Raw genomic sequence first — 27,867 nt, 5'->3', positions numbered from 1 at the left:
ATCTTTGTCACCGTTGTTGGAGGAGGGGGACGACATGATGCTTGGCCTTGACAACCCTGACAGAGAACAGCCCAAAACAACAACAGAGGATATTTGCGTGATACAGGAGTCAAAACCTTCGGGAGAATATGTAGTGAATTTTTACCGACCAAAATACATATCCTTCCCAGACTGCTACAGGAGTCCGGAAGGCACACAATGTGCTCACGAGGTAGGGGGGCCCTCGTGTCCTTCCCAGACTGCTACTTAATTTTCTATTTTTCTAAATATTCCAAAACGGAGAAATATTGCCTTAAAAACTGTTTTGGAATCGGTCTACTTACCGTACCACATACCTATTCCTTTTCGGAGTCTGAAATGTTCTGGAAAGTGTCCCTTATGTATTCCTCCGGGGTTACAGTTTCAATAATATTGGTTTCAATATTTATGGGATTACCTGAGATATAATGTTTAATTCTCTGACCGTTTACCACCTTCAGATTTGTGCCTTCGAAGTTGTTGATTTTTATGGCACTGGAATGATAGACCTCCGCGATAACATAGGGGCCTTCCATTTAGAGAGAAGTCTTCCTGCAAAAAATCTTACACGAGAGTTGTATAACAATACATAATCACCTACATTAAACTCACGCTTTTGTATCCTTTTGTCATGCCATCTTTTAACCTTTTCTTTAAAAAACTTGGCATTTTCATAAGCTTGGGTTCTCCATTCATCAAGTGAGCTAATATCAAATAACCTCTTTTCACTGGCAAGTTTGAAATCATAGTTGAGCTCTTTAATAGCCCAATATGCCTTATGTTCTAGTTCGAGAGGTAAGTGACATGCTTTTCCATATACCATTTTATACGGAGACATACCCATAAGATTTTTATATGCAGTTCTATAGGCCCATAATGCATCATCAAGTTTCTTGGACCAATTCTTTCTAGATCTATTGACAGTCTTTTGCAAAATTAATTTGAGTTCTCTATTACTAAATTCTACTTGACCACTAGACTGTGGGTGATACGGAGATGCAATTTTATGATTGACGTCATATTTAGCAAGCATTTTATGGAAAGCACCATGAATAAAATGTGAAACACCATCAGTCATTAAATATCTAGGGACTCCAAACCTTGGAAAAATAACTTCTTTAAGCATTTTAATAGAAGTGTTATGATCACCACTACTAGTTGGAATAGCTTCTACCCACTTAGTAACGTAATCAATAGCAACTAAAATATGTGTATATCCATTAGAGGCAGGAAAAGGTCCCATATAATCAAAACCCCAAACATCAAACGGTTCAATAACAAGTGAATAATTCATAGGCATTTCTTGACGTCTACTAATATTACCAATTCTTTGACATTCATCACAAGATAGGACAAACTTACGGGCATCCTTGAAGAGAGTAGGCCAATAAAAACCTGATTGCAATACCTTATGTGCAGTTCTATCTCCCGCGTGGTGTCCTCCATAAGTTTCAGAGTGGCACTTGCGTAGGATCTGTTCCTGTTCATGCTCAGGTACACAACGTCTAATAATACCATCTACTTGTAACATCCCAAATTTTCAATTTGGAATGTTATACATTAGATCATCATTGCATACCATATTTTATTGCATTTTGGTTGATCCAGAAATTTCACGCAACTCAAGGACCCTCGGAGAGAGTTGGGGATTTCGTTATTTTCATATTTGAGTTTTCTCAATTTTGAAAATACACTACTAGGGAAAAGCTTATAGACAGACGCTTACTAGTAGCGCGGGTTTATAACCCTCGCTGCTGCTACTTACTAGTAGCGCGGGTTTTTACCCCTCGCTACTACTAAGTTGATACTAGTAGCGCGGGTTTTTAACCCGCGCTACTACTAAGCGGTCACTACTAGGGAAAACCTTATACACAGAATCTTAGGAGCAGTGTGGTTTAAAAACAGACGCTACTGCTAATTAGCAGTAGCGAGCTCCAGAGAGCAGCACTACTAATATCTAATTAGCAGTAGCACTCTATGCAGAACAAACGCTACTACTATATTTGCCACGGTGTTGCCTCCCGGCAAGATATAGTAGTAGCGACCTTCCGGGGGACACGCTACTACTAAAGTACTTAGTAGCAGCGTTTTTCTTAAAAACTCACTGCTGCTAAGTATCACCGCAACTAATTAAGTTTAGTCCCATACTGCTAAGCGAACAAGGTGTTTACCACCTTAAATATGTTACTTCTCAACCTATCTCGAGCACTTGGTCTTCATTGAACTATATGTGTATGATTTGTAGCTGCAATATGAATCCTCGCCTGTACCTATATAGGTACAGTGAGGATTCATGTTGACTATTTAGATTCTACACAAAAAGATCAATGATGACCAATGTATATTTTTGATGTTTTCACATTGCTTAGACTTACAGTGTTTTTTCAGGACAAAGCGTTACTGATTTTGGGATAAACAAAAGAAATAACTGCTTCCATTAGCAGTAGCGTTTTTTTGTAAAACGCGCTATAGATAAGTTAGCTATAGCGCGTTTTCCTTATGAGCGCTACTACTAGTTCGATTTAACCACCAACCCTGGCTCAAAATTTTGCTAAGTCCTCCTCCCCCCCTGTTCCCCTACTCCTGTTGCGCCGCGGCGCCCGAGCCCGAGCCTCCCCTCACCGCCGCCGCCCGAGCCCGCCATCAACCTCACCGCCACCGCGCGCCGCCGCTCTCGACCTCACCGCCGCTGCCCGAGCCCGCCCAGGACTGCCACCTCCCGATCCTGAGCCCGCCCTCGCCGCCCCTACCTCCGTCGCCGAGCACCTCCCCGCCACCGTCTCTCCCCTCTCTGTAAGCCCCCCAACCCTCCCCCACCCCTCTCTCTTTGCTTAGTTAGTAGATGATTTTAGTAGTAGTAGATGTTAATTTAGGGTTCATAGATAATGATTTTTAGTAATAGTAGATATTAATTAGTAGTACTGATGGTAAACTAGTTGTATAATTAGCAGTAGTAGATGTTAATTAGTAGTAGATGTAGTAGTAGATGTACTAGTTTCTTTCTATTTATAGTAAGTTTATATTTAGTAAGAACAAGTTGAATTAATAGAACTAGTTTAGTTTTAGTTGAACTAGTTTAGTAAGTAAATTAATAAACTAGTTGAATTAATAGAACTAATGTATTTTTAGTAAGAAAATTAAAATAACTAGTTGAACTACTTTATTTTTAGAAAGAACTAGTTTTTTCTATTTACAGTAAGTTTATATTTAGTAAGAACTAGTTGAATTAATAGAACTAGTTGAACATGTCATATTTGTTGTTATTTTTTAGTTTAAGCAATTATTCGGGATGTACTAGTTGAATTCATAGGGTTTTTACTTTTGCAGAAATCAAGGAGCCCCTCCATCATCCCCGCCGTCGTCCCCGTCACCGACCCCCTCCGGCCTCGAGGTGAGACCAGGCAAATCTCCATGTCAATATGAGTCCTTTATGAGTTTCAGGCGCTCGATATGTCCTTTTTAGCAAAGGTCATGCCAGATTTTTCCGTGAATTCAAGCATGACTTGTGCTAGAATATGTAGGAAATATCGAGTGGCCTGGATTTTCTCAAAAAATAATGATCTAATTTAGGTTTTTTAGTACATATATTTAATTGTACAAGTTTAATCTTTGAATTATGAACATAGGACATGTCGTACTCAGACGACGACAGTCTCCCGGGGGAGTGCAGCTAGTGCCACGACGATCGAGGTGTGTGCGACAGGTTCGTTGAGCTGGATGAAGATCGGCGCTTAAGCATTAAGCTTGAGGAGACCTTCGATATTGAAATGGTACGCAACAACGACAAGTGTTTTTTCGTAATTAAGCATGACTTCAACTATTTCAACATCTAATTTTCATCTTTTACAATTCGACTAGCTTATCCCATGCCATGCAAGACGCTATGTCTTGGAGATGATGGGTTTTGAAGACCATGAAACTTTTGAAACAAAGAAAATACACCTAAGGACCCATCATGATATCGATTTTGAAGTAAATCTGTACAATTTTCAGAGCGTAACCCATTTTGGTTGCCAAAATTGGGAAGCACTTTTCAAAATGTATGGTTTTTATGAGGGTATGATTGTCACCATGGATCTTGGTAATCCTGACATCGAGCAAGATAATATGGACATTTGGGTCCTTGTTGATACGCTTCCGATTCTACCACAATGTGAGTTTCTCAAATATAGTTATTAACTAATTTATGTTGTTTATTTCAAAAATAGTTGACAACTTATTTCCATTGATAGCTTATTTTGAATCTTCAAAGAATGTGCAGAAGATGGTAGACAAAACCCACTACACTGATGGCTCCGAATTAACTTATAAGGAGAAAAGCCATCTGATTTCTTATTGTACTTTTCTTGAGAATTACAATACCTATTATCGAAATCCTCCAAATTAGGGTGAATACGTGCCACTAGTGCACGTGTTGAACCACGGTAACTTCTATGGAGATACCCTGGTAAGATTTTTTACTATTACAACATCCATGCATCTTTTGCATACTTCTAAAACTAGTACATCATTGCTAACTACGAAGTTATTACTATGTTTTTCAACAGGAAATCCCGATGGATTGTGTGCCTCATCTGATGTATCAGAATGGTCGCCTTGCAGTTATGAACCTACAGCCAGGTCAATCTAAGGAGCTCACCTGTGCATATCGGATTTCTAAAACCGGTGAACACATGCTAATCAAAGAATGGAAAAAATGTTTGGACATTCGCAAGGAGGTTCTTGGAAGTAACATTAAGCGAAAGGCAAGAATTGGAGACAGGATAATCTCCATTCTCCATAATGGAGAGTCAGGGGCTATCTTGTTTTTTGCTATTTTACCTTAGAGAATATAGTAGGTCCTAAGAGAATGTAGTAGGTCCTATGAGGTACAATATGTTTATTATGTGATACAATGTGTTAGAGTTCATGACGAGGAGTACTTGTGATTACGACTAGTGGCCAATTTGCTATGTGATGTCTCATTGATGATCTTGAGGAGGTGTTATATGACAATGATGTATTATGATGATAAGTTGTTAATGATATGATAATGATGATGATGATATTTATTACATCACGGGGGTGAAAGAACCGCGGATTAGTTTCAAGTGGATGTCCATCCACTTGAAACTAGTCCACGGTTCTTTCACCCCGTGATGTAATAACTCATTATGATTTCAAAACAATTTCTAAATTCCTGTTGTATGAAAACTTGTGTAAAGGTGTACGAACACAACATGAAAAAAAAGAAATAAAATACGAAATAATAGTAGCAGCGCGGGCAGGGAGAAGCGCTACTACTAATTACCAGTAGCGCACCTCTAGGAACACGCTACTACTAAGCCGATTTAGCAGTAGCGCGGGCGGAGGCACGCTACTGCTATACGTTAGCTGTAGCGCCTTATCAGTAACGCATCGACCCGCGCTACTGATAGGCCTAAAACCTGCGCTACTGCTAGGCTTTTCCCTAATAGTGATAGGATCATTTGATTTTATTTATTTTATCTTCAATTATTTCTATCATAAAAATATGAGACAAGGAATAAAATGACTTTCCCAAAATAAAGAAAATATTGAGGATTTGATAATAAAATCAAATAAGATTTTATTTTGGTTTTATTTGCTATTTTATTTGAACTAGGACAGATGCCTGTGCGTTGCAACAGGACAGAAAATTGTCAACTCGCTAAAATTTAGTAAGCATTGTATAGAACTTCATCCATCAAAACTTTATGACAAGTAAGAAGAAAACCACTCAGGTTGTTTGCTCATCGCACTTCACAAACACAGTACATGCCACACGCAATAAATGAGTATATGACTGATTTGTGCACCATATACCAGTCATACATAATCATAGTTCCTATGAAAATTGGTACATATGCGAAAACCCTCTATATCTACATCATTATTCTATCTATGTAAAATAAATACAACAATGATCACCATGTACAATATGGCCATACAACAATCTGCACCTCTTTCTTCTACCATATTCTATCTATCTCGGTCAACTATACAAAAAAAATACATACAACAAAATCTGTAAGCAAGGTCAGTTTTATCTACACAACAATCTGTACGCAAGGTCATATTTATCTATCTTCTATTCCTGCAAGTATGCAGTTATGCACATACTTTTCTTCATACAATAGCAGAAGGTCGCATTATATTCATACAACAATGGCAACACAGAGCAACCTCCACTTTACTGTTTGATTTTGCATCAGCTTCCACAGCATGTTTAGCAGCTTCTGCTTAGTGTAATCTCAAAATTATTTGGAGAGAACTACAGCTTCATGGGAAAGCGAAATAATAGATTTACGAAGAGGGATATTCCTTTTATTGAGCAACAAAAAGAAAAGTTATCCTGAAACAGAATAAAATGCCAACAAATTTACTTGCTGGCACGTTTGCAGCGGTATGATCCCACAGAATAGATATTGTTCAAGTAAGGTCATTGCTGGCAGGTTTGATCCACAAAATAACTGACATCAGATCCTCACTTGTGAGTAAATTAAGAAGTTTGTCATTACCACAGAGAAACTAAGTTGTCAACATCAAAGAGTTTCCTTTTCACTTTCCTAACCAACCATCCAAACAATCAACAGTAAATCTATAAATTTGATTGAACTAACCAAACACTGATAGGTCAAGTAGTTGAAACGATAATCTCTTTATGTCATAGATATCCAACATATATGCTTATATCCTTGATGCCTAATGTCATGAACCATGATGGATGTCCAATTTGATGGTGCCGCAGATTAGAAAGAAAATCTTGCTACAATGAATATTGTAATCTTACGCCATGTAGAATTACTTTATGCAAAACCTCCTCTCATAACTTGCTAATTTTAAATGAATAATCTTATCTTTGTATTAGTTTGTTGGAATTTTGAAGCTTGGGGCTAATTTCTAAGATCTTGAAATTGTCTCAAATGACATGGTGCGCACGTGAAAAAGCAACATATATTCGCTAATTCAGTTTAACAAAAACTGTAAGCTATGCCAATCATGCTAAACAGCAGCATGCTTTGATGCGATTAGACACTGAGCTCTGGCCTCTAGAAAAAAACCGAGTTGCCCCAAACATATACCACACAGGCAACCTCATTAAGTGATATGCCACATAATTAATAAGAAAATTTATATGAACAACCTAAGCCAACATGCCGTAACTAAATTTAAGTATGAGACAGAATTAATGCTGCTGTCAAGGGCCTATATTTGGTAGTTGATTGGCTGGAAATTCATGATTTTATTTCTTCCTAGCCAATGGTTTTTTACTGCACAAAATGCATCCCATATGAAAATGAATTCCGAATCCAGATGGAGCGCCAGTTGACAGCAACTTGCATCTGCTCTTTTGTGCCTCTTTGTTGGCTACAACATTACAAAATATTTGTGTGTGTATCCTACTACAGTATATATGAATAGAAACAACTCAACTTGCCATGTGTTGAGAATAAATAAGGATGCAATATCTAACAAGTAGGTGAAATAGCTTGCCGCGCATTGCCTGCCTTCTGCGAGGCAAGAATAGCAAGAGAAATAGTTTCAAAACTCCAAAATAACAACTGCCGTATGCCTTTTCAAAACACCATCGAATAATGTGCATGAAAAAAGAAGTTCAAAAGATCAGGTGATACTCAACTGGACCCAGCAAAAGCTAATTACCTATACAGTATACGTGGATCAGTTCTAATGGCTATATAGTAGCGGAGGTAATTAAGCAGCAAGATAGTTATTACTATACCTGGAATTAAGGTTGAATGAGGTCCACTTCAGGCCGCATCAGTTGTTCTGTATCCGCTGTTGCCGCCGTTGAGATGGTGTTGATTCCTTGCAGTGATGGCACGCTGATATAAATCCCCTATTTTCCGAGAAAGAAGATTGTAGACACTAACTGATGATCGTACCTTGCAGTGAGAGAAGTACTTGTTCATCTCCTCGCACTCGCAGCACGAAGCTTCTCAATATTCTTAGGTTTTGTCAAGCACTACATGAGGTTGTGAGCTACCAAAAAAAATACTATGAAACATCAATAATTCTAGTAACTGCCAACACTTATCAATCAACAATATCCACTTTAAATGCAGGCAAAGCATCCCAATTCAGTAAAAAAATCTTTAACTGAGGAACTCAGCCGGTCGTGCTAAAAGAGGAACCTGCTCGCAATCTTCATCAGTAATTGCTGCTGCAAAGTCAATCACTTACCTGTTGTCGCATAGGCATTCCAACAAACACTGGCTGTGCACCACCCAAACAATCACGACAGCTAGCTTTACACCATCGGAGTGGCATGATGCACGGAATAGGAACAGTCATAGATGAGAGCGATTCAGCAATGTGTTCCCATAGTAGAGACATCCGAGACCACGCTTGTGTGGGGCCTGTGTGTCCGGTGCCAACCAAGGCAAAGCAGTAATGAAGTGAGGGCCACACTGGCCTAAGTCGTCCCGCCTCCTTCTCTTCTCTCCATCTCACCTCCTCTCTCTCCCTCGTCTCTTCTTCCCAGGAGGCCAAGCTGCCAAGTGTCGCAAACAGTTTTCATCGGACAAAAGCAAAGTAGTTGTACAGTACATAAAATATGGCAAAAGGTGCGCGCACACTGAAGTAACTATCATCAAGTTTCAGGTTCTGTAAATTTGCATCACAACTGTTTATTCATGAATTTTCAATCTTGGAAAACCGATTGCCCTGTTCATCTCAGACTTGGACAAAGATTGTTAGACAAAGGTTCCAAATGTTATTTAGTTCACTACGACTTCAACACTCTAAATTTGCTTACACATGAAATGAACTTGAAACAAAATCTAGCATGATAGAAACACAAACAATACATTAATGATCTGGACTGTGATACTTGAGATAAATTATACGAGTATTTGATCAATAGCAGATTATTGAAGGATGCAAAGTTTTACTTGCCTGTGAGTGGGCATAGGAGCGACTGGTGAGGAAGTTGAATGGCGTCGAGGTAGCAAATTTTTGCGGCGCCAGGCCGCCACTATATTACTTGTGGAAGCCTCGCAGACAGAGGCGGCGCCTGACCCGCTTCAAACAACGGGGTACAACTCCTTTGCTAAATTAACCACTGCGAGATAAAGTCATGTACTGGGAATTTACATGATGGATTGATGCTAAGTCAGAACTTCCAAACTGAGCCTCAATGGTTGGAGAGGAACACTGTCAGGAGAGTTGGACATGTTTGATTAGATCATTCCTACTAAATAAACCATCATAAAACAAAATCATGTACTGGAATATACATGTTGGATTTCTAAACTTGAAAACTGAGTTTCAAAGGTTGGAGATGAACACGAGGACAGCTGGACACATTTGATTGGATCATACATACTAATCAACCACCATTGAATAAAAATCCTGGTTCTGCTCTTCTCCTTTTATCCCTGATTAACGTAGGGATGCTTTGGAGTGGGTAATCATCATAGATACGAAGATAAACAAAAAGTGTGCAACTGATACCAATTTACAGAATGTTTCTAAAGTATCCAATGACAAATAACTGCAGGGACCTGCAAAATAGAAAAATCAAGTTAATAAAAGTTATCTACATATAAGTTGTAACATTATTTAATAATTGAAGTCTCGATTTAGTGAGACAAACTACAATGGCCCTAACACTCTGCTTGAACTACACTAATTATGATTTATGAATGAACAGAGATCAATTCCAATTGTGTAGCTGTGAAAGACCATGTCTACTTTTGTAGTGCTCTAGCTCTAGAAAAGCAGTCCATCATAGTTGTACTGATTCTCGTCAGTAACAGCAAAAGCTAATCCCAACCAAAGAGTATAATATAGTTGCCGGGACCCTGCTAGTACACATGCCAAGTTGCCAACCGGATCGACCGTTACCCGGGGTAGGCTGGCTGGACGCAGAGGTGGCCAGGGTAGACCTTGGCGCGGTTGCGCCTTGTGCTCGATGCGCTGGAGGCGCGTCTCCCTCGAGCACATGAAGAGGAGGCAGGGGACGAGCTACAGGAGCTCCATGGTGGAGGTCATGGCAGGTTAGGCGGCGCCAGATCGTGTAGAGGAGGTGCAGGGCGCACGGATCCGGGAGGAATGCGCCGGATCTGGCCGGTGGAGGTCCCGTGGCGGCGTTCGAACCTCCAAGGTGAGCTCGAGCACTGGGCATCCATGGTGCTGGCGCTGTGCTCCTGGAGAGAAGGAGGCACGGAGATGAGAGAGAGAGAGAGAGAGAGAGGAGAGAGAAAAGGCAGTGGAGCGGCGGCGTGACGTAGGTGGTCTTCGGCGGTGACGCCGGTCACTGGACGACCGGCGAGGAGGCCGATGAGGAGGCGCACAGGAGGAGGAGTTCGGGGTCGGGAGCTCTGCGGGGCTGGTGGTGGCGGCGTATGTGCGGCGGCACTCGGGCTGGGCAGGCCAGATCTGGGCTCAAACTGTTTTTCTCACTTTAAAAAGGACCGCAGATTGATTATAGAAAATCATAGGGACTTTTTTACAAATTGACGACGACGGACGACCAGAAGCCAATGAGTGATTTATTACTACTAGGTAAAGATTTAGGAAAAGTGCGCATTTTTCAAAATTGCATTTAGGCCCCAAATAAATGTTCATCCCGTGCGGCTTGATTTTAAAAGCCAGGGAAATTTATTTCAGAATTTTTGGAGTCCGTTTAGTATTTCTTTTGTTTGTTTTTCTGCGCGAAATTATTTAAAAAAACGCGAACCGCCTACGGGCCAGGATCGGCCCTGCTGCCGCCGCCTGCCGCCACGGCCGGACCCGCCCGCCGAGGTTGAGCCCGCCGCCGGTTTTTTTAGAAAACCGTTGGTTTTCGCCAGTTTTTCGTTCGGTTTTTTTAGTTTTTGTTTTTTATTTGATTGGTTTTTTCGGTTTAGGTTAATTAGCGAGCGTTCTCTCGTTCGTTCGTTTTTAACGAACGCGTTCATCGTTTAGATCCAGATAACGACGTTCGTTCGGTAATCTGTTCGTCGTTTTTCTTTTTCTCGGATTTTCCGTGAATATTTCTGATCGCGATTTCTGATCCGATTTTCGTTTTAGTATAACTTTTCGCTCGTTTATCGGAATCAGGCGATTCAAGCGCCTAGAGTTTCGTCTCGAAACCCTTTTTCCATTTAACCAACTCAACCAAGTTTTTGCCTTTGTAAAATTTGACCTAGAACCAGAATAGTAAACGAAGCTTGTTTCTTTTGCCGTTTGACTTTCGTTGCTTCGTTCGATTTGATTCTTTTTGCCAACTGGAGTTCTTAAGTTGAACTTTCTTGTTAGACCTTTTATTTGAGTTTTACCTGTGCATTAGATGAGTACTTATTGTATGCTTGTTTGTTTGCGATGGAGTACCCGGAGTGCGCCGCTTGCTACTTCAAATCGCTAGGTTTTGCGGATCATCAGCAAGGCAAGTAACACTTTGATCATACCTCCTACTACCCAGTTTTTATTGCATTAGATCAATCCTCAAACATTGCATGATTAGGATCTAATTAAACTGTGGGTTTTGGGAAGTAGATGAGGTAGAACCTATTACCTGTTATTATCAAACCTTTTGGAGTTACTTCTACGTTTGCTTATATTGCTATGCTATGCTAGTAGACGTGGATTGGGTGAGTGTATCCATGACAGATGTGAGATTGATAATTAATGGTTTATCTAAGGTGGCAACTTAAACACACATCTGGGTGGATTGAGGCACCTGGGTATTCCAGCAATTGCTTGCTTTCTTTTGGACCGCCACCCAGGCTCAAAGGGATCATGAGATTATTCATACTAGAAACTTCCGTGTGCAACCACATGCTACTATGGGATCTAGCATAGTTGATTAAGTCGTGCGAACTCTTACGGTGGTAGACTAGCAGATGTAGGGGAAAGTAGGTGTAATAGTCTACCCGATCGTAAGGTGCTAGCGCTTCTGAAAGACTATGTCTCGGTCATCCGTTTCTCAATCACCATGTAGTGCGAGAATCCCAACGGAGGAGATCGAGTCTTTTGGGGAAAAGTGCGCAAACCTCTGCAGAGTGTATAAATTAATCATGGTCAGCCGTGTCCCCGGTTATGGACATCTTAAGTATCTAGTACTTGGATTATCATGTGAATCTCATCGTGTTACTTCAATTAATATTGTTGGGTTTTAATGTTGATGCTTAATTGGGCTTGAGAGCGTGTCTACACTTTCAATGTTTAACAACTACCATGATAGTTAAATAAAATTTATTCCTTTGCAGTAGGGAAAAATTGGCTTTACGCAAAACTGTAACCATAGAGCTTTCCAGCAGCCAAATATGCATGTAGTATAGTTTATTTTTCCATTATTATCTATGTGTTACCTTGCCAGCATATTCCATGTGCTGACCCATTTCGGGCTGCAACATTCATGATGCAGACTTTTTAGACGACGAGTAAGATGCCTTAGGTCATGGTTCTATACTCAGTGATGCCGTTGGAGCTGATGGACTCACTTATCTTCCAAGCCTTCCACTGTTATCGTTATTAGATAGCCTTAAGCCAAATTTATTGTAATAAGTTCTCTTTTGAGACACTCGATGTAGTAAGTGTGTGATTGCTACTTTGTTATAAATCCTTCAAGTACTGTGCGGTGTCAGCATTACTGATCCAGGGATGACACTGGAGCGCAGAGATCGGACCGTTTGAGGTCTGGTCGCTACAAGATGGTATCAGAGCACACGCTGACTGTAGGACATGACCACTAAGCTAAAGCCCTAGATCACTGCTCACTCTTCTTATTCTGACTCCTCATCTTTTCTACTCTTTTAGGATGGCGGATGCAAGGAACAAGTTCATGCAACCGGATGAAGATACACCCTTTGGACGTCACTTGAAGGAAGTCACTAGATATCTAAACATCGGAGTACCAAGCTTCACCGGAACCTACAACGCCACTTTACCTGAAGAAGAGCGTTGGATGATTCAAGTTCAAGTTCCAGGAAGGACGTTCATGCCAGTCACCAAGCCCATAGAGTTTTCCTTTGATGCACCAACCTGGAGTCTAGGAAAGAGCATGGCAGCTCACATCGGCATGGGACGTATTGGAGAAGTTTACCGAAATGATCTCAAGGATACAATCTACCAGATTTGTGGGCGCCGAGATGAGCAGTGGGAGATGATCAGCACCAAGAAGGATAGATCAATCGCAGCTTTCATCCAGGAGTTAAACCAACACATTCGACGACGGGAGAACCAGATGTGCGCAGATATGATAGATCTGAAGAAGGCGAGGACAAGAATCATGGAACTGGAGGAAGAACTCAAGGCTACACATGAAGATTATGAAGAGGAAATCAAAGTACTAGTGGATAAGAATGCCGACCTAACCATGAAGATCGGAATATTTACGGGAGGCCCTACACCAGTAGAAGAAGACGAAGAACCCAAGGAGATTCGCCCGGAAGACTACATCATCATCGATGACACCGACTCGGACCTAGACGGTAGCGATGATGACTATGTTGACGAAGCTCGAGCAGATAACATGGAGTATGCAACTGAAGAATATTTCTAGTAGACCACCCCATCAGTAGTAGTATTCCACAATATAGTAGTCCGAACACTTTTGCGATAGTTAGACTGATTGTATGCCCTTGTTTGATTGAATGAAGTGACATTGTTTGCTTTTGCCTCATGTGCATATGGGTAATGTTTTCTCTTTAGACCCCTCTCTATTCTTAAATCTCATCTTTTCTAAACCCATCAGATGCCTCCGAGACGTGACCCCGGATTTATCTTCCCACCAGAGCTCACTCAGTTGATCCAGCAGCAGAATACGTTGATGCAGTTGCTAGTCCAGAATCAGAATCAGTGGAACAACAACAACAACAACCCACCCCCACCACCACCACCACCTGTTGATCACTTAGCCTATTTTCTAAGGCTGAACCCGCCAGTGTTCTCCAGTAGCACCGAGCCTATCGTAGCAGATGATTGGCTCCGCAAGACAGCAAGGGAGTTGACCATGACAGGATGCACTGATGCGGAAAAGGTGAAGTTTGCCGCACATCAGCTTGATGGACCCGTAGCATCATGGTGGGAGAATTTCACAGCCACTTTCACTATCGACACTGTCACATGGGACCAGTTTCAGCAGGCTTTCTGTACTGCCCATGTTTGAGTAGCAGCTATGGCCATGAAGAAGCGCGAGTTTCACAACTTGAGCCAAGGAGGACGGACAGTTGGTCAGTATGTGGAGGACTTTAGTAAGCTAGCATGTTATGCCCCAGATGACGTTGCTATGGATGCAGCCAAGCAGGAGAAGTTTATGGAAGGACTGAATGATGAGTTGAGCATGCAGTTGATGATAGCAACCTTCAACAACTACCAGGAGTTGGTAGATCGTGCTATTATGATTGAAGGGAAGTAGCAGCAAATTGAGAACCGCAAGAGGAAGTATGGACAAGGGAAGTACAATTCTGGAGCCCAGGAGAAGCGGCGTTTTACCCCTAGACCGGGAGGACATTTTTAGCATACCCATGGAGGAGGTAGCTCGCACAATCATAATGGCCCCAAGAATGGTAATGGGAATGGAGGAAGCAATGGCCAGAACCGTGCCAAGCCATCAACCCCAGCCAAGAGAGACCTGAGCCAAGTCACTTGCTTTAAGTGCCAGAAGACTGGACATTATGCCAATGAATGTCCTAAAGCCCAGAATGGAAATGGCAATGGAAGCTCTGGGAAGAAGCCGAACCCTTTCAATAGGGGACAGGTGAACCACGTTAACGTAGAGGAGGTTGAAGAACAGCCAGATGTAGTAATCGGTAAGTTTTTGGTTAAGTCTTTTACTGCAATCGTTCTTTTTGATAATGGTGCATCGCATTCATACATATCAAGGGAATTTGCGGATAAGTTTAACCTGCCCACCAAAGTTCTTAGATCACCTATGTTAGTAAGCTTACCAGGAGTGCAGTACATGGCCAGTAAAGGATGTTTTCAAGTGCCAATGAGTATAGGTAGGCATGTGTTTCCCTCGGATTTAATCATTTTGGAATCACAAGGTTTGGATGTAATTCTGGGTATGGATTGGCTATCGTTGTATGGAGGAAACATCGATTGCGCCAGTAAGTCAATTTTGCCACTACTAGGAAAAGACCTACTAGTGGCGCACCAGTTTTGCCTACTAATGGCGCACTACTGGTGCGCCACTAGTACCACGCCACTAGTATTATATACTAATGGCACACCACTGGTGCACCATTAGTATCTGGTATACTAATGGCGCACCACGCCGTGCGCTATTAGTATAGACCAACATGCGCCATTAGTATGCCTCCCAGGGGGCCATATTTACCCATGTGCTTTGGCACACTAATGGCGCACTGTGGGGTGATGCGCCATTAGTATCCTTTGGCATACTTATGGCGCACTATGTAGTGATGCGCCATTAGTATCCTTTGGCATACTAATGGCGCACTTTGAGGAGATGCGCCATTAGTATGAATATTAGGTTTTTTTTTACTTTTCTGATTTTTGCACAGGTTACAAAATATATTATTGGACAGAATATAGACAGCACCACATAGCAATAGCAGATTCATCGAATACAATAGAAGATTAGTCTCCGAATACAATTCATCATATTAGTCTCCGAATTCAAAAGACCGAACAAAGATAGAACATTACAAGTCTCGAGACCACGAGTAGCGAGTTTGTCTTCACATTACAAGTCGATATCGATCATCTAAACTACCATCACATAGAAGAGAGTTGCGGTCATCACGATGAGCATCATGGCGATGAAACTGGTCTTCATCCGGTTCCTCCAACGCTCCCTCCTCTCCCCCGCTAGATAGCGGGCGTATTTAGATTCCGCCTCCGCCCTAGTGGTGTACCCTTTGTAACTGTTACCGCTGAAACGGTGAACCTGTCTCCGACACTCCTCCCAGTCGTCATAGACTCCGGGAACCTTACCCTTGTACATGACATACGACGACATCTCTATGCACAAGCCAAACAACAGACAATACATAAGCAATATATAAGTGTGCAACATAAGGATCGGAAGAGAAAAGCAAGACATTAATAGCACGATTCATGGTCCTACTAATAAATAGCATCGATTACATCTAAGTTGAACGACTGTCCAAACCAAAGAGACATACAATTCATTAAAGTTTAATTACAACATGAGCCAATCAATGTTTCAGAACTACACATAGCATCACTACTTTCGACTCGACTAATGGGACCGGAGCATGGATGAAGCCGCCGTCTGTCAAGATGGTCATGAAATCGCGGGCGTTGTCAACCTGCATTTGTAGTGTTGTGTCTATCTCACTGTTGGACGGTTGATATCTGAGGTAGAACTGCACCGAGGTATGAAGGACATCTTGATGGATGATTTCCGCAAACTCCGACTGGATGCGAAAGAATTCTTGTCTGATGTCCGCGTCCTGGATTGGCGACAACCTTGCGGCCAAATCTTTGATATTATCTGGTAGAAGAAGGTGATGATGGTCCCGTACGATCGCTGCATGTGATGGAGGGAGTAGTAGGCATCCTTCTGACCGCCAGGCGGCTGCTTGACACAGCAGAACTTAGTATTGTGGGCGAACACGTGCCTGCCGTACCTACGAACTGGCCTGGTGAAGGTGCCTCCAGATTTGGCGTAGCCGAGGAGAACATCATCAAGAGCTTTCTTGATATTTGTGTAGTCTATCTTGGAGTCACGGTTCGGGTCAAAATACGTGGCCATGGAATATTTCGGGCTTAAGAGGATGAGTGTGCAATGTGTGTCACTTCACAGAACACGGAATGTTAGAAAAAAAGAACGATCGAAATCTAAGAAATCATATGTTACGGGGCGGTTAGGGGATGACTTACTCGGGAAAGTAAGGCACGAGCAAGTTATCCTTATCTAGGTTTGCCAGAATGACGCCTTTGAGGTATGAACTCGCGACTTGGCGGTCCCCAGCGCTGCCCAAGAGCTTGGCACGCATGTAGAAGGGGTCGAATATCACGATGTCTGGGGTCTTGTCTCTAATGATCCGCATCTCCATACTCAGCGAAAACAGCCGAACAAAGGTGTAGTGCAGCGGATGAAGGTTAAACATAGAAAAGATGTCATCAAACCGCAGGACGATCGTACCCCCGATGGCGCCATCCACAAAGCCCTTGCCCTCTGGCACCTTGGCCATGAAAAGCGGGTATGCCACATCATTCTCTCTGAGACGCTGCTTCTCCAAAGAAAGAACACTGTCATGCAAACTCCGCATAGCACCGGTTGCAGCATTGAGCATATTTGTCGGTAGCATCGCCCTACCCGCCACATGCACCCTCCTCGAGATATGCTTAGGTGAAGGTGGCCCGTCCTGAGCAAGGATCGTACTCGGTGCAGGCTGGCTCACACCGGCGCCCTTTTTAGTCTTTCGTTTTCATCCCTTCTTGATCTACTATAATGGGACCGAGTTCTGCTCACAGACCGCCTTCTTGAGCGTGTTGGGGCTGATAATATTTCGCACCTCAGCTATCTGAGGCTCGGTGAAGGCGGCAGCTGGAGGCGTCTCCTAAGAACTGAACGCCAGACGACGCCTGTTGCAATTGGGTTTCTCCGCCGTACCAGCTAGATCGCGGTCGTCTTGGTTGGGTTCTTGAGAAGGAGGCCTGCAGAACTCGTCACCGTACCCATGTTCGGCAAAGTACTTATCAACGTTGGTAAATGTACCGTCATCGTTGTCGTCGTCATCCGGATCCTGTGCCATATGCATGTCCGGATCCTGTGCCATAGGGATGCCCGGCATGTCTGGTAGCGTTGCGGCGTTCTTGCCATGGCTTGGCGTCGGCACGACTGGCGGTCTTGTCTGTGGAGTGGTGTCCCCGCCCCCAAACGAATCTGGCTGTTCGGCCAAAGCAAGGGCCAGGTTACGCAGGCGCTGAGGGTCATCTCATCATCTTCGTCAGCCCCAGCGGGTCGAATCGGAGGTAACAGCTCGTCGTAGCCTGGTAGCACCCGAACGAGTTCAACCCTATACACTATGGGTGGCATCGGATTACCGTGGAACACGGGGTTGCCCAGTTGAATGATTCTGCCCTTGGCGACATCGACCAACTCGCCACCCACGAAGTGCAGGAGAGTGCAAGGAACGTCGGCGGCGCCCTGTGAAAACATGAAGGGCGTCAGGGATGCCCAGTCAAAGGCAAGGAGATGAAGTCATCGGCTGAGAGGCTTAGGTACCGTGATGCCGTCGAGCTCGGCTAATGTCGAGGCACCGCCAACGGCGGGCGTGCAACTGACGGAGGGGCAGCTTGCTGGCGAGGTGCCGGCTGGCGTACACCCGGGTGCATTAAGCTCCAATGCCCGTGCTGGCGCCGGAGACACGAATACCGCCTCCGCCGGAGACACCAATGGCGCCGCCTGCGCATTGTGCAAGTTGCTGGCCGTGAAGCTGGGAACTGGGGGAGGCCCCTGTTGGCCGCCCGCAATCCACGTCGTCAGCCCATGGATCAACGTAGGCACCATGGCGTTGAGCGTCGTTCCAAGTTGTTGTTGCACTTGCTCTTGGGCAATCTCCGGAATCCGCGCTACTTGTGCCTTGAGTGCTTCAACCTCGCGCGACTGTTTTTCCGAGTTGGTCTTTTTCTCCTTTCGCCCACCAGTGGTATTGTATGACGACAATTTTGTGGATAAGCCTTTGCCGGCCACACGACCAGCTGACGCCGGCTTACTGAGCTTATCCTTTGTTTTTCATTACGTTCAACTCCCTATTTAAAGGGGTGTCAAAAGGGGAGCTCTGAGACGACCCCGCGCTACTGCTTTCATTGTCCTACGGAAGGAACGTGAACCATTTAGAAATATTGGGGATTAATTAGAATGCAACCATATGGAGCTAATTAGGCGGGGGTGTATTCCTTACCAGAACAAGCTCAAGCGCCCTGGTCTTCAGATCCGTGGTAAGCTCCTTTGTTACCGGGTCCTCCTTGTACCGGGCCTTGAGAAAGATCCTGGTCTGCTTGTCACGATATTTCTCGAAGCGGGACGGTAGGCCTTGCTCGGCACGCTCCGTGTCCTCCTTGTCCCATATAGGCTCCGCCACTCTGTAACCGCCGGGACCAAGTTGGTGGACCCCTAAGTTCAACTTCCGCATTTCTTTCCCCCACTGACTTGATTCGGAGGTTGCGCTGCTCTCGCACTTGATCTTGAACTCCTTGTAGTCATCTTCGCTCATCAAAGGATATTTCGCCTTGATCTTCTCATAACTAGCACCTTTTTCAATCATTGCCTTCACCGTGCTTCTCCAAGTAGACAGGGCCGTGCTCATCCTCGTGAGGGCGGCACTGTTCACTTTATTCGCTGAGAGGCATGTGTTTGCAAAGTCAGCGGGGAACTTGTATCGTTCATGCAGCTTCGTGAAAAGGAGGCTGCGCAAATTCCCTCGGTCCTTATGCCTTAGGTTCGCGGTGTTGATCGAGACGGTGCTCCGGAGAATGCACCCGAGCTGAACCGAGTACCCCTTGACTACTTCTTTGGGCGCCATCGGATGCCCGTCGGAGTTGACTTTAGTAAATTCCTCCTTGACGCGCTCGGGCGCTGGTCCTTCCGTTGCCTCTTCGGTTAGCTCCCATCTGTGTGTGCGTCGCCATCATCAATGGTGGCATCCTCGGCGCCATCATCAGTGGTGTCATCCCCGCCGCCACTAGGGGTTGTGTAGTCAGGATCGGTGTCTTCCGCGGCGTCCTCACAGCGGTGAGGTTCTTCCTCCAACTCCTGGGATAGCTCCCAGAATTGCTTGCCGCCCGAACCGCCGGCCTCATTGTTGTGGGCCATGATTCGCTCTAAATAGGAAAAAAGTTTGGTCAAAAAGTTGGTTATTGTCAAGGAACAAGATCATGGTCTCATCATTTAGGGTTTGTCGACACCGAGGCATCCTAAAAGCTAAGCTTCTATCATTTAGGGTTTGTCGATGCCGAGGCACCCTAAAAGCCTAAGTTTACATCATTTAGGTTCTCATCAAGACATCGAGGCACCCTAAAAGCCAAGGTTTCATCATTTAGGGTTTGTCGACTCTAAGTTGGGCCTAATCACTTGGCTCTATTGCCACCTATGGTTTAATGCAGCAAGAATAAAGGGGCAGTTGATCCTACTTAATTAAGTACTAAGATACCCTGCCCCATGCATTAGTAGCAAGTACCCATATGTCCGATTTTTAGCAAAGTCATGCTAAAATTCACGGAAAAATTCACCATGACCTTTGCTGAAAATAGGACATATGGAGTACCCGAATTTGCCAGAACAGAAGTTAATCGACATTTCGGCAAACTCAAGGGCCTCTCGGGGTACCTGCAAAATCATCACAACACGAAGGTCGGAGACAAAACCCAGCAAACTAGCACCACAATGTGCTTCTACTTTCATATGGATGAAAAGGCCACAGACCATATGGTCCTCTGCTTTCATATGGACAAAAATCAGCTCAACTTATGTGAGCTTCTATTCCAGATCTAATAGGTCACCCAACAAAAAATCATCAATAGTTTAGCAAGTCTGTACAAACACAGAAAGAATAGAAAGTTTGCTGCCTATTCAAACACAGAAACAAAACATTACTTGAAACTTCTGCTACATTTGGACCATGGCAATTTACTTTCGTGGAGCATGTGCATTGAGTCCAGAAGCAAAGACTCTATAGTGAAATGAAAAAAAAACCTTGGAAATATATTTATGATAACTCTGAATGGATCAGAATGTGCAGATGCACTTGTAAATAAAAAGTTATGCATTTGCAGCAGCTTTGTTCTGATGATGACGCCATTTGCAGCAGCTTCTTGAATACATTTTGGGGAGATTTTTTAGCATATTTGTTATTGTTCATGTGGCAACTCTCAGCTTTCATATTCTAATGATACATGGCCATTGTCATTGAAGATGTCATGAATCATCTCTAGAGAAATTCAATCACCTAGTACTAACAAAACATCCATACATTACTAATAATTTTGTTTCCAGGTGACAATTAAAACCTAGTACTAAATTTACTAATGAACTGATGATGCAGAGAAGCGTAGGAACAAAACCTAGTACTGAATTTAGTGCTTGCACTGAACTCTGAATACCCAGGTGACAATTAAAACTTGGACTGAAAGTTCCCTTTCCCATTCAAATTTTGTTTCTCTCACCCGTACATTACTAATGCAAATGATGAAGTGTAGTGCTGCCACCAACACTTGTGTTCATACTAGTACACTGAACTAAATTCAGAGTGCTGTCGAATACTAGTACACTAATGCAAAGGCTTGCTGGTACTATCGAATCAGACTGGAAAGATCAAATGTGCTCTTGAGATTGAACGAGATCGACCTAGGGTTTGAGTGAGGCGCACCAGGAGATGGCGAAGATGGTGAAGCAGAGGCAGCGGGTGACGCCGGAGACCAGCAGCTGCGTGCGGAGGAGCATGAAGAAGACGCAAATGCCATAGACGGTGGAGGCGTCGGTGTCGTAGAGGCAGTAGGAGTGCTCGTCGTACTCGTCCGGCACCACCTTGCCCTGCGAGACAGAGAAGGGGGCGTCAGCCCCGGCGCAGGCGGGGGGCAAGGGGAGGAGGAGGGATGGGAGGGTCGGGGGGGTACGGTGCTGCGTCGCTGCTCGGCGCCGACGGCGAGGAGGAAGGCGAAGACGTTGATGAAGATGAGGAAGCCGCAGAGCGCGAGGGAGGCCGGACGCGAGGTGGCGAACCCGGCCGCGGGCGGAGGGGGGACGACGAGTGAGGCGGCGCTCGGCTCGAGGACGGCGAGCACGGGAGGGGGGGCAGCGAGCACGGCCCGGGATGGTGAGCAAGGGGGCGGTGATGGTCGGGCGCGGGTGAAATGAGGCATGGGGAGAGATTAGAGAGAAATGTGAGAGATTGGGGATTTAGTGTGGGGGAAAGCTTACTAATGGCGCACCCCGCGGTGGTGCGCCATTAGTATGTTATTTAGATAGCAATGGCGCCCCCGCGATCGGTGCGCCATTAGTAATCGTTTTTTATATAGCAATGGCGCACCAGCTAGAGGTGCGCCATTAGTAATCTTTTTTTATGTATATAGCAATGGCGCACCAGCCAGAGGTGCGCCATAAGTAATTTTATTTTTATTTTTTGTTGCATCTAATAATTTTTTAGAAAATGAATATGAATATGAGATAGTAATAATTTTTAATAAAAACAATAATAATTTTTTAAAAAATATCATCAAATTTATTATTTGAAAATATCATCAAATTTGTTATTTGAAAATGTAATCAAATTTGTTTTTTTGCAATTTTAGTTGCATTCATTTGTGACGGTGGAGTGGGTCGGGGAGGGTGCGAGGGGTCATCGGCAGCAGTGGAGCGGGGGAGGGGTGCGGTGGGTCGGCGGTGGCGGTGGAGCGGGGGAGGGTGCGGGGGGTCGACGGCGGCGGCCGGTGGAGCGGGGGAGAGGGTGCGGGGGGTGCTCGGCGGCGAGGGAGACCGGGTCTGGCGAGGTGGGGTAGCGATCGAGATGGAGGGGGGTCGAGATCGAGTGTCCATGAAATTTAAAAATATTCATGATATCAAAAAGTGCCCATGAAATACAATCGAGAAATGAAGGCTACGATTTAAATACAATCGATCTTAGCTAGCTATCTATTCACAATCTTCTTGCCCTTCTTTTTTGCAAATGGAGTTCTTCTGTGGAACAAACGTCCTTTAGGTAGGGTGGTCCTTCTTCTTCTTGTGGTGTGTACTGCTACTTCATTGTCGTCGTCATGTTCGATCTTCGGGTCGCCGTACTTGTCAAAGTCTTGCTCATTGGCTACTCCATCCATTCCAATGATATTCCTTTTGCCTCTCCTCACGACAACACGACTGGGCTTTGACGGGTCGGTAATGTAGAAGCATTGGTCCACTTGGGAAGCCAGTACCCTGGCTCATTTTTCGCGGTGACGTTTGCGCCCGCGGTCTTGGATTTGGCCTCGGGTATAACCATGGTGGTGAAATACCGGTCTTCTTTTAGGACGCTCTTGGCCCACCTGACACGGAACATCGGGACCTTCTCTCCAGCGTAGCTCAGCTCCCAGATCTCCTCCATCCTACCGTAGTATCTGTCCTTGTCGTTACCGGTGTAGGATTCCATCATTACCCCAGAGTTCTGATAACCATCGCTCTTCATGTCCTTGTCCTCGGTGTAGAATGTGTAGTCGTTGATATAGTACGCCTCATAGGTCATCAGGTTATGCTCAGTGCCCTGTGACAAGGCGAATATGAGTTGTTCTTCCGCGGAAGAATCCTCATGTAAAGGGTATGACAGAAGCTTCTGCTTGAACCAACGCGTGAAACATGAGTTGTGCTCTTTGATTATATCTCCGTCCGTCCTCTGTTGGCCTCGGTCATTGTACGTCTTCTGAATAAAGGTTTTGTGCTCTACCAACCAAGGATCGACCACGTCTATGTGTTGTAGCGTGACTAGGTTTGCTCTTTCAAAGTCAGCGAGTCGACCCTCGAAGTCAACATGCATTTCACGGCGACCCTTGCTACCTCTTGAGCTTGCGTTGGTTTTCCCCGAAGAGGAAGGGATGATGCAGCAAAGTAGAAAGTATTTCCCTCAGTTTTTCATGAAGGAAATATGCCCTAGAGGCAATAATAAAGTTATTATTCATTTCCTTATATCATGATAAAAGTTTATTATTCATGCTAGAATTGTATTAACCGGAAACATAATACATGTGTGAATACATAGACAAACAGAGTGTCACTAGTATGCCTCTACTTGACTAGCTCGTTAATCAAAGATGGTTATGTTTCCTAACCATGGACAAAGAGTTGTCATTTCATTAACGGGATCACATCATTAGTTGAATGATCTGATTGACATGACCCATTCCATTAGCTTAGCACCCGATCGTTTAGTATGTTGCTATTGCTTTCTTCATGACTTATACATGTTCCTACGACTATGAGATTATGCAACTCCCGTTTGGCGGAGGAACACTTTGTGTGCTACCAAACGTCACAATGTAACTGGGTGATTATAAAGGAGCTCTACAGGTGTCTCCAAAGGTACATGTTGGGTTGGCATATTTCGAGATTAGGATTTGTCACTCCGATCGTCGGAGAGGTATCTCTGGGCCCTCTCGGTAATGCACATCACTTAAGTCTTGCAAGCATTGCAACTAATGAGTTAGTTGCAGGATGATGTATTACGGAACGAGTAAAGAGACTTGCCAGTGACGAGATTGAACTAGGTATTGGATACCGACGATCGTATCTCGGGCAAGTAACATACCGATGACAAAGGGAACAACGTATGTTATTATGCGGTCTGACCGATAAAGATCTTCGTAGAATATGTAGGAACCAATATGGGCATCCAGGTCCCACTATTGGTTATTGACCGGAGACGTGTCTTGGTCATGTCTACATTGTTCTCGAACCCGTAGGGTCCGCACGCTTAAGGTTACGATGACAGTTATATTATGAGTTTATGCATTTTGATGACCGAAGTTTGTTCGGAGTCCCGGATGTGATCACGGACATGACAAGGAGTCTCGAAATGGTTGAGACATAAAGATTGATATATTGGAAGCCTATATTTGGATAACGGAAGTGTTCCGGGTGAAATCAGGATTTTACCGGAGTACTGGGAGGTTACCGGAACCCCCTGTGAGGTACATGGGCCTTAATTGGCCTTAGTGTAAGAAGAGGAGAGGCGGCCAGGCTGGGCCGCGCGCCCCTCCCCCCTAGTCCGAATAGGAAAAGGAGAGAGGGGGCCGGCACCCCTTCCTTCTCTCTCTCTCTTTTCCCACCTCGCGAATCCTATTCCAACTAGGATTGGGGGAGAAGTCCTACTCTTGACTCCTCCTAGCGCGCCCTATGATGGCCGGCCGGCCTCCCCCTCTTGATCCTTTATATACGGAGGCAGGGGCACCCCTAGACACACAGGTTGATCTTCGTGATCGTTCCTTAGCCGTGTGCGGTGCCCCCCTCCATGATATTACACCTCGGTCATATTGTAGCGGTGCTTAGGAGAAGCCCTGCGATAGTAGAACATCAAGATCGTCACCACGCCATCGTGCTGACAGAACTCCTCCCCGAAGCTTTGCTGGATCGGAGCCCGGGGAGCGTCATCGAGCTGAATGTGTGCAGAACTCGGATGTGCCGTCCGTTCGGTGCTTGGATCGGTCGGATCAAGAAGATGTACGACTACTTCCTCTACGTTGCGTCAACGCTTCTGCATCGGTCTACGAGGGTACGTAGACAACACTCTCCCATCTCGTTGCTATGCATCACCATGATCTTGCGTGTGCGTAGGAAATTTTTGAAATTACTACGTTCCCCAACAGTGGTATCAGAGCTAGGTTTTATGCGTTGATGTTATATGCACGAGTAGAACACAAGTGAGTTGTGGGCGATATAAGTCATACTGCTTACCAGCATGTCATACTTTGGTTCGGCGGTATTGTTGGATGAAGCGGCCCGGACCGACATTACGCGTACGCTTACGCGAGACTGGTTCTACTGCCGTGCTTTGCACACAGGTGGCTGGCGGGTGTCAGTTTCTCCAACTTTAGTTGAACCGAGTGTGGCTACGCCCGGTCCTTGCGAAGGGTAAAACAGCACCAACTTGACAAACTATCGTTGTGGTTTTGATGCGTAGGTTAGATTGGTTCTTGCTTAAGCCCGTAGCAGCCACGTAAAATTTGCAACAACAAAGTAGAGGACGTCTAACTTGTTTTTGCAGGGCATGTTTTGATGTGATATAGTCAAAACGTGATGAGATATAAGTTGTTGTATGAGATGATCATGTTTTGTTGAAGTTATCGGCAACTGGCAAAACCCTTATGGTTGTCTCTTTATTGCATAAGACACAAGCGCCAAATAATTGCTTTACTTTATCGCTATGCGATAGCAATAGTTGCAAGAGCAATAGTTGGCGAGACGACCATGTGACGACATATTGATATAGATCAAGATGATGGAGATCATGGTGTCATGCCGGTGACGATGGAAATCATGACGATGCTTTGGAGATGGAGATCAAAGGCACAACATGATGATGGCCATATCATGTCACATATTTTGATTGCATGTGATGTTTATCTTTTATGCATCTTATCTTGCTTTGATTGACGGTAGCATTATAAGATGATTCCTCACTAAATTTCAAGATAAAAGTGTTCTCCCTGAGTATGCACCGTTGCCAAAGTTCGTCGTGCCCAGACACCACGTGATGAACGGGTGTGATAAGCTCTACGTCCATCTACAATGGGTGCAAGCCAGTTTTGCACACGCAGAATACTCAGGTTAAACTTGATGAGCCTAGCATATGCAGATATGGCCTCGGAACACTGAGACCGAAAGGTCGAGCGTGAATCGTATAGTAGATATGATCAACATAGTGATGTTCACCATTGAAAGCTACTCCATTTCACGTGATGATCGGTTATGGTTTAGTTGATTTGGATCACGTGATCACTTAGAGGATTAGAGGGATGTCTATCTAAGTGGGAGTTCTTAAGTAATATGATTAATTGAACTTTAATTTATCATGAACTTAGTCCTGGTAGTATTAGCATATCTATGTTGTAGATCAATAGCTCGCGTTGTTGCTTTCATATGATTATTTTGATATGTTCCTAGAGAAAAATTGTGTTGAAAGATGTTAGTAGCAATGATGCAGATTGGATCCAAGATCTGAGGTTTATCCTCATTGCTGCACAGAAGAATTATGTCCTTGATGCACCGCTAGGTGACAGACCTATTGCAGGAGCAGATGCAGACGTTATGAACGTTTGGCTAGCTCAATATGATGACTACTTGATAGTTTAGTGCACCATGCTTAACGGCTTAGAATCGGGACTTCAAAGACGTTTTGAACGTCATGGACCATATGAGATGTTCTAGGAGTTGAAGTTAATATTTCAAGCAAATACCCGAGTTGAGAGATATGAAGTCTCCAACAAGTTCTATAGCTAAAAGATGGAGAAGAATCGCTCAACTAGTGAGCATGTGCTCAGATTGTCTGGGTACTACAATCGCTTGAATCAAGTGGGAGTTAATCTTCCAGATAAGATAGTGATTGACAGAATTCTCTAGTCACCATCACCAAGTTAGTAGAACTTCGTGTTGAACTATAGTATGCAAGGGATGACGAAAACGAATCCCGAGCTTTTCATGATGATGAAATCGATGAAGGTAGAAATCAAGAAAGAGCATCAAGTGTTGATGGTTTACAAGATCACTAGTTTCAAGAAAAGGGCAAAGGTAAAAAGGGGAACTTCAAGAAAAACAACAAGCAAGTTGCTGCTCAAGTGAAAAAGCCCAAGTCTGGTCCTAAGCCTGAGACTAAGTGCTTCTACTACAAAGGGACTGGTCACTGGAAGCGGAACTACCCCAAGTGATTGGCGGATAAGAAGGATGGCAAAGTAAACAAAGGTATATTGGATATATGTGTTATTGATTTGTACTTTACTAGTGTTTATAGCAACCCCTCGGCATTTGATACTGGTTCATTTGCTAAGAGTAGTAACTCAAAACGGGAGTTGCAGAATAAACATAAACTAGTAAAGGGTGAGGTGACGATGTGTGTTGGAAGTAGTTCCAAGATTGATATGATCATCATCGCACACTCCCAATACTTTCGGGATTAGTGTTGAAACTAAATAAGTGTTATTTGGTTTTTGCGTCGAGCATGAATATGATTTGATCATGTTTATTGCAATACGGTTATTCATTAAAGTCAGAGAATAATTGTTGTTCTGTTTACATGAATAAAACCTTCGATGGTCATACACCCAATGAAACAAGTTCGTTGGATCTCGATCGTAGTGATACACATATTCATAATATTGAAACCAAAAGATGCAAAGTTAATAATGATAGTGCAACTTATTTGTGGCACTGCCGTTTAGGTCATATCGGTG

The 27,867-nt window shown here is 44.0% G+C and overlaps 1 long non-coding RNA gene across 1 annotated transcript; it reads right to left on the bottom strand.

The window, feature by feature from the left end:
• Positions 1-5,806: 5,806 nt before the first annotated feature.
• LOC125556500 lies at positions 5,807-7,926 on the bottom strand. Its single transcript, XR_007305106.1, has 2 exons — positions 7,760-7,926; positions 5,807-6,370 (listed from the first exon to the last, which is right to left on the bottom strand). It is a non-coding gene; the product is annotated as an uncharacterized LOC125556500 (long non-coding RNA).
• Positions 7,927-27,867: the final 19,941 nt, after the last annotated feature.

Source organism: Triticum urartu, chromosome 5 (assembly GCF_003073215.2).
Source record: "Triticum urartu cultivar G1812 chromosome 5, Tu2.1, whole genome shotgun sequence".
NCBI classification, from domain to species: Eukaryota; Viridiplantae; Streptophyta; class Magnoliopsida; order Poales; family Poaceae; genus Triticum; species Triticum urartu.
Note: the sequence above shows the minus strand (reverse complement) of the source record. Positions and strands in the feature narration are given on the sequence as shown.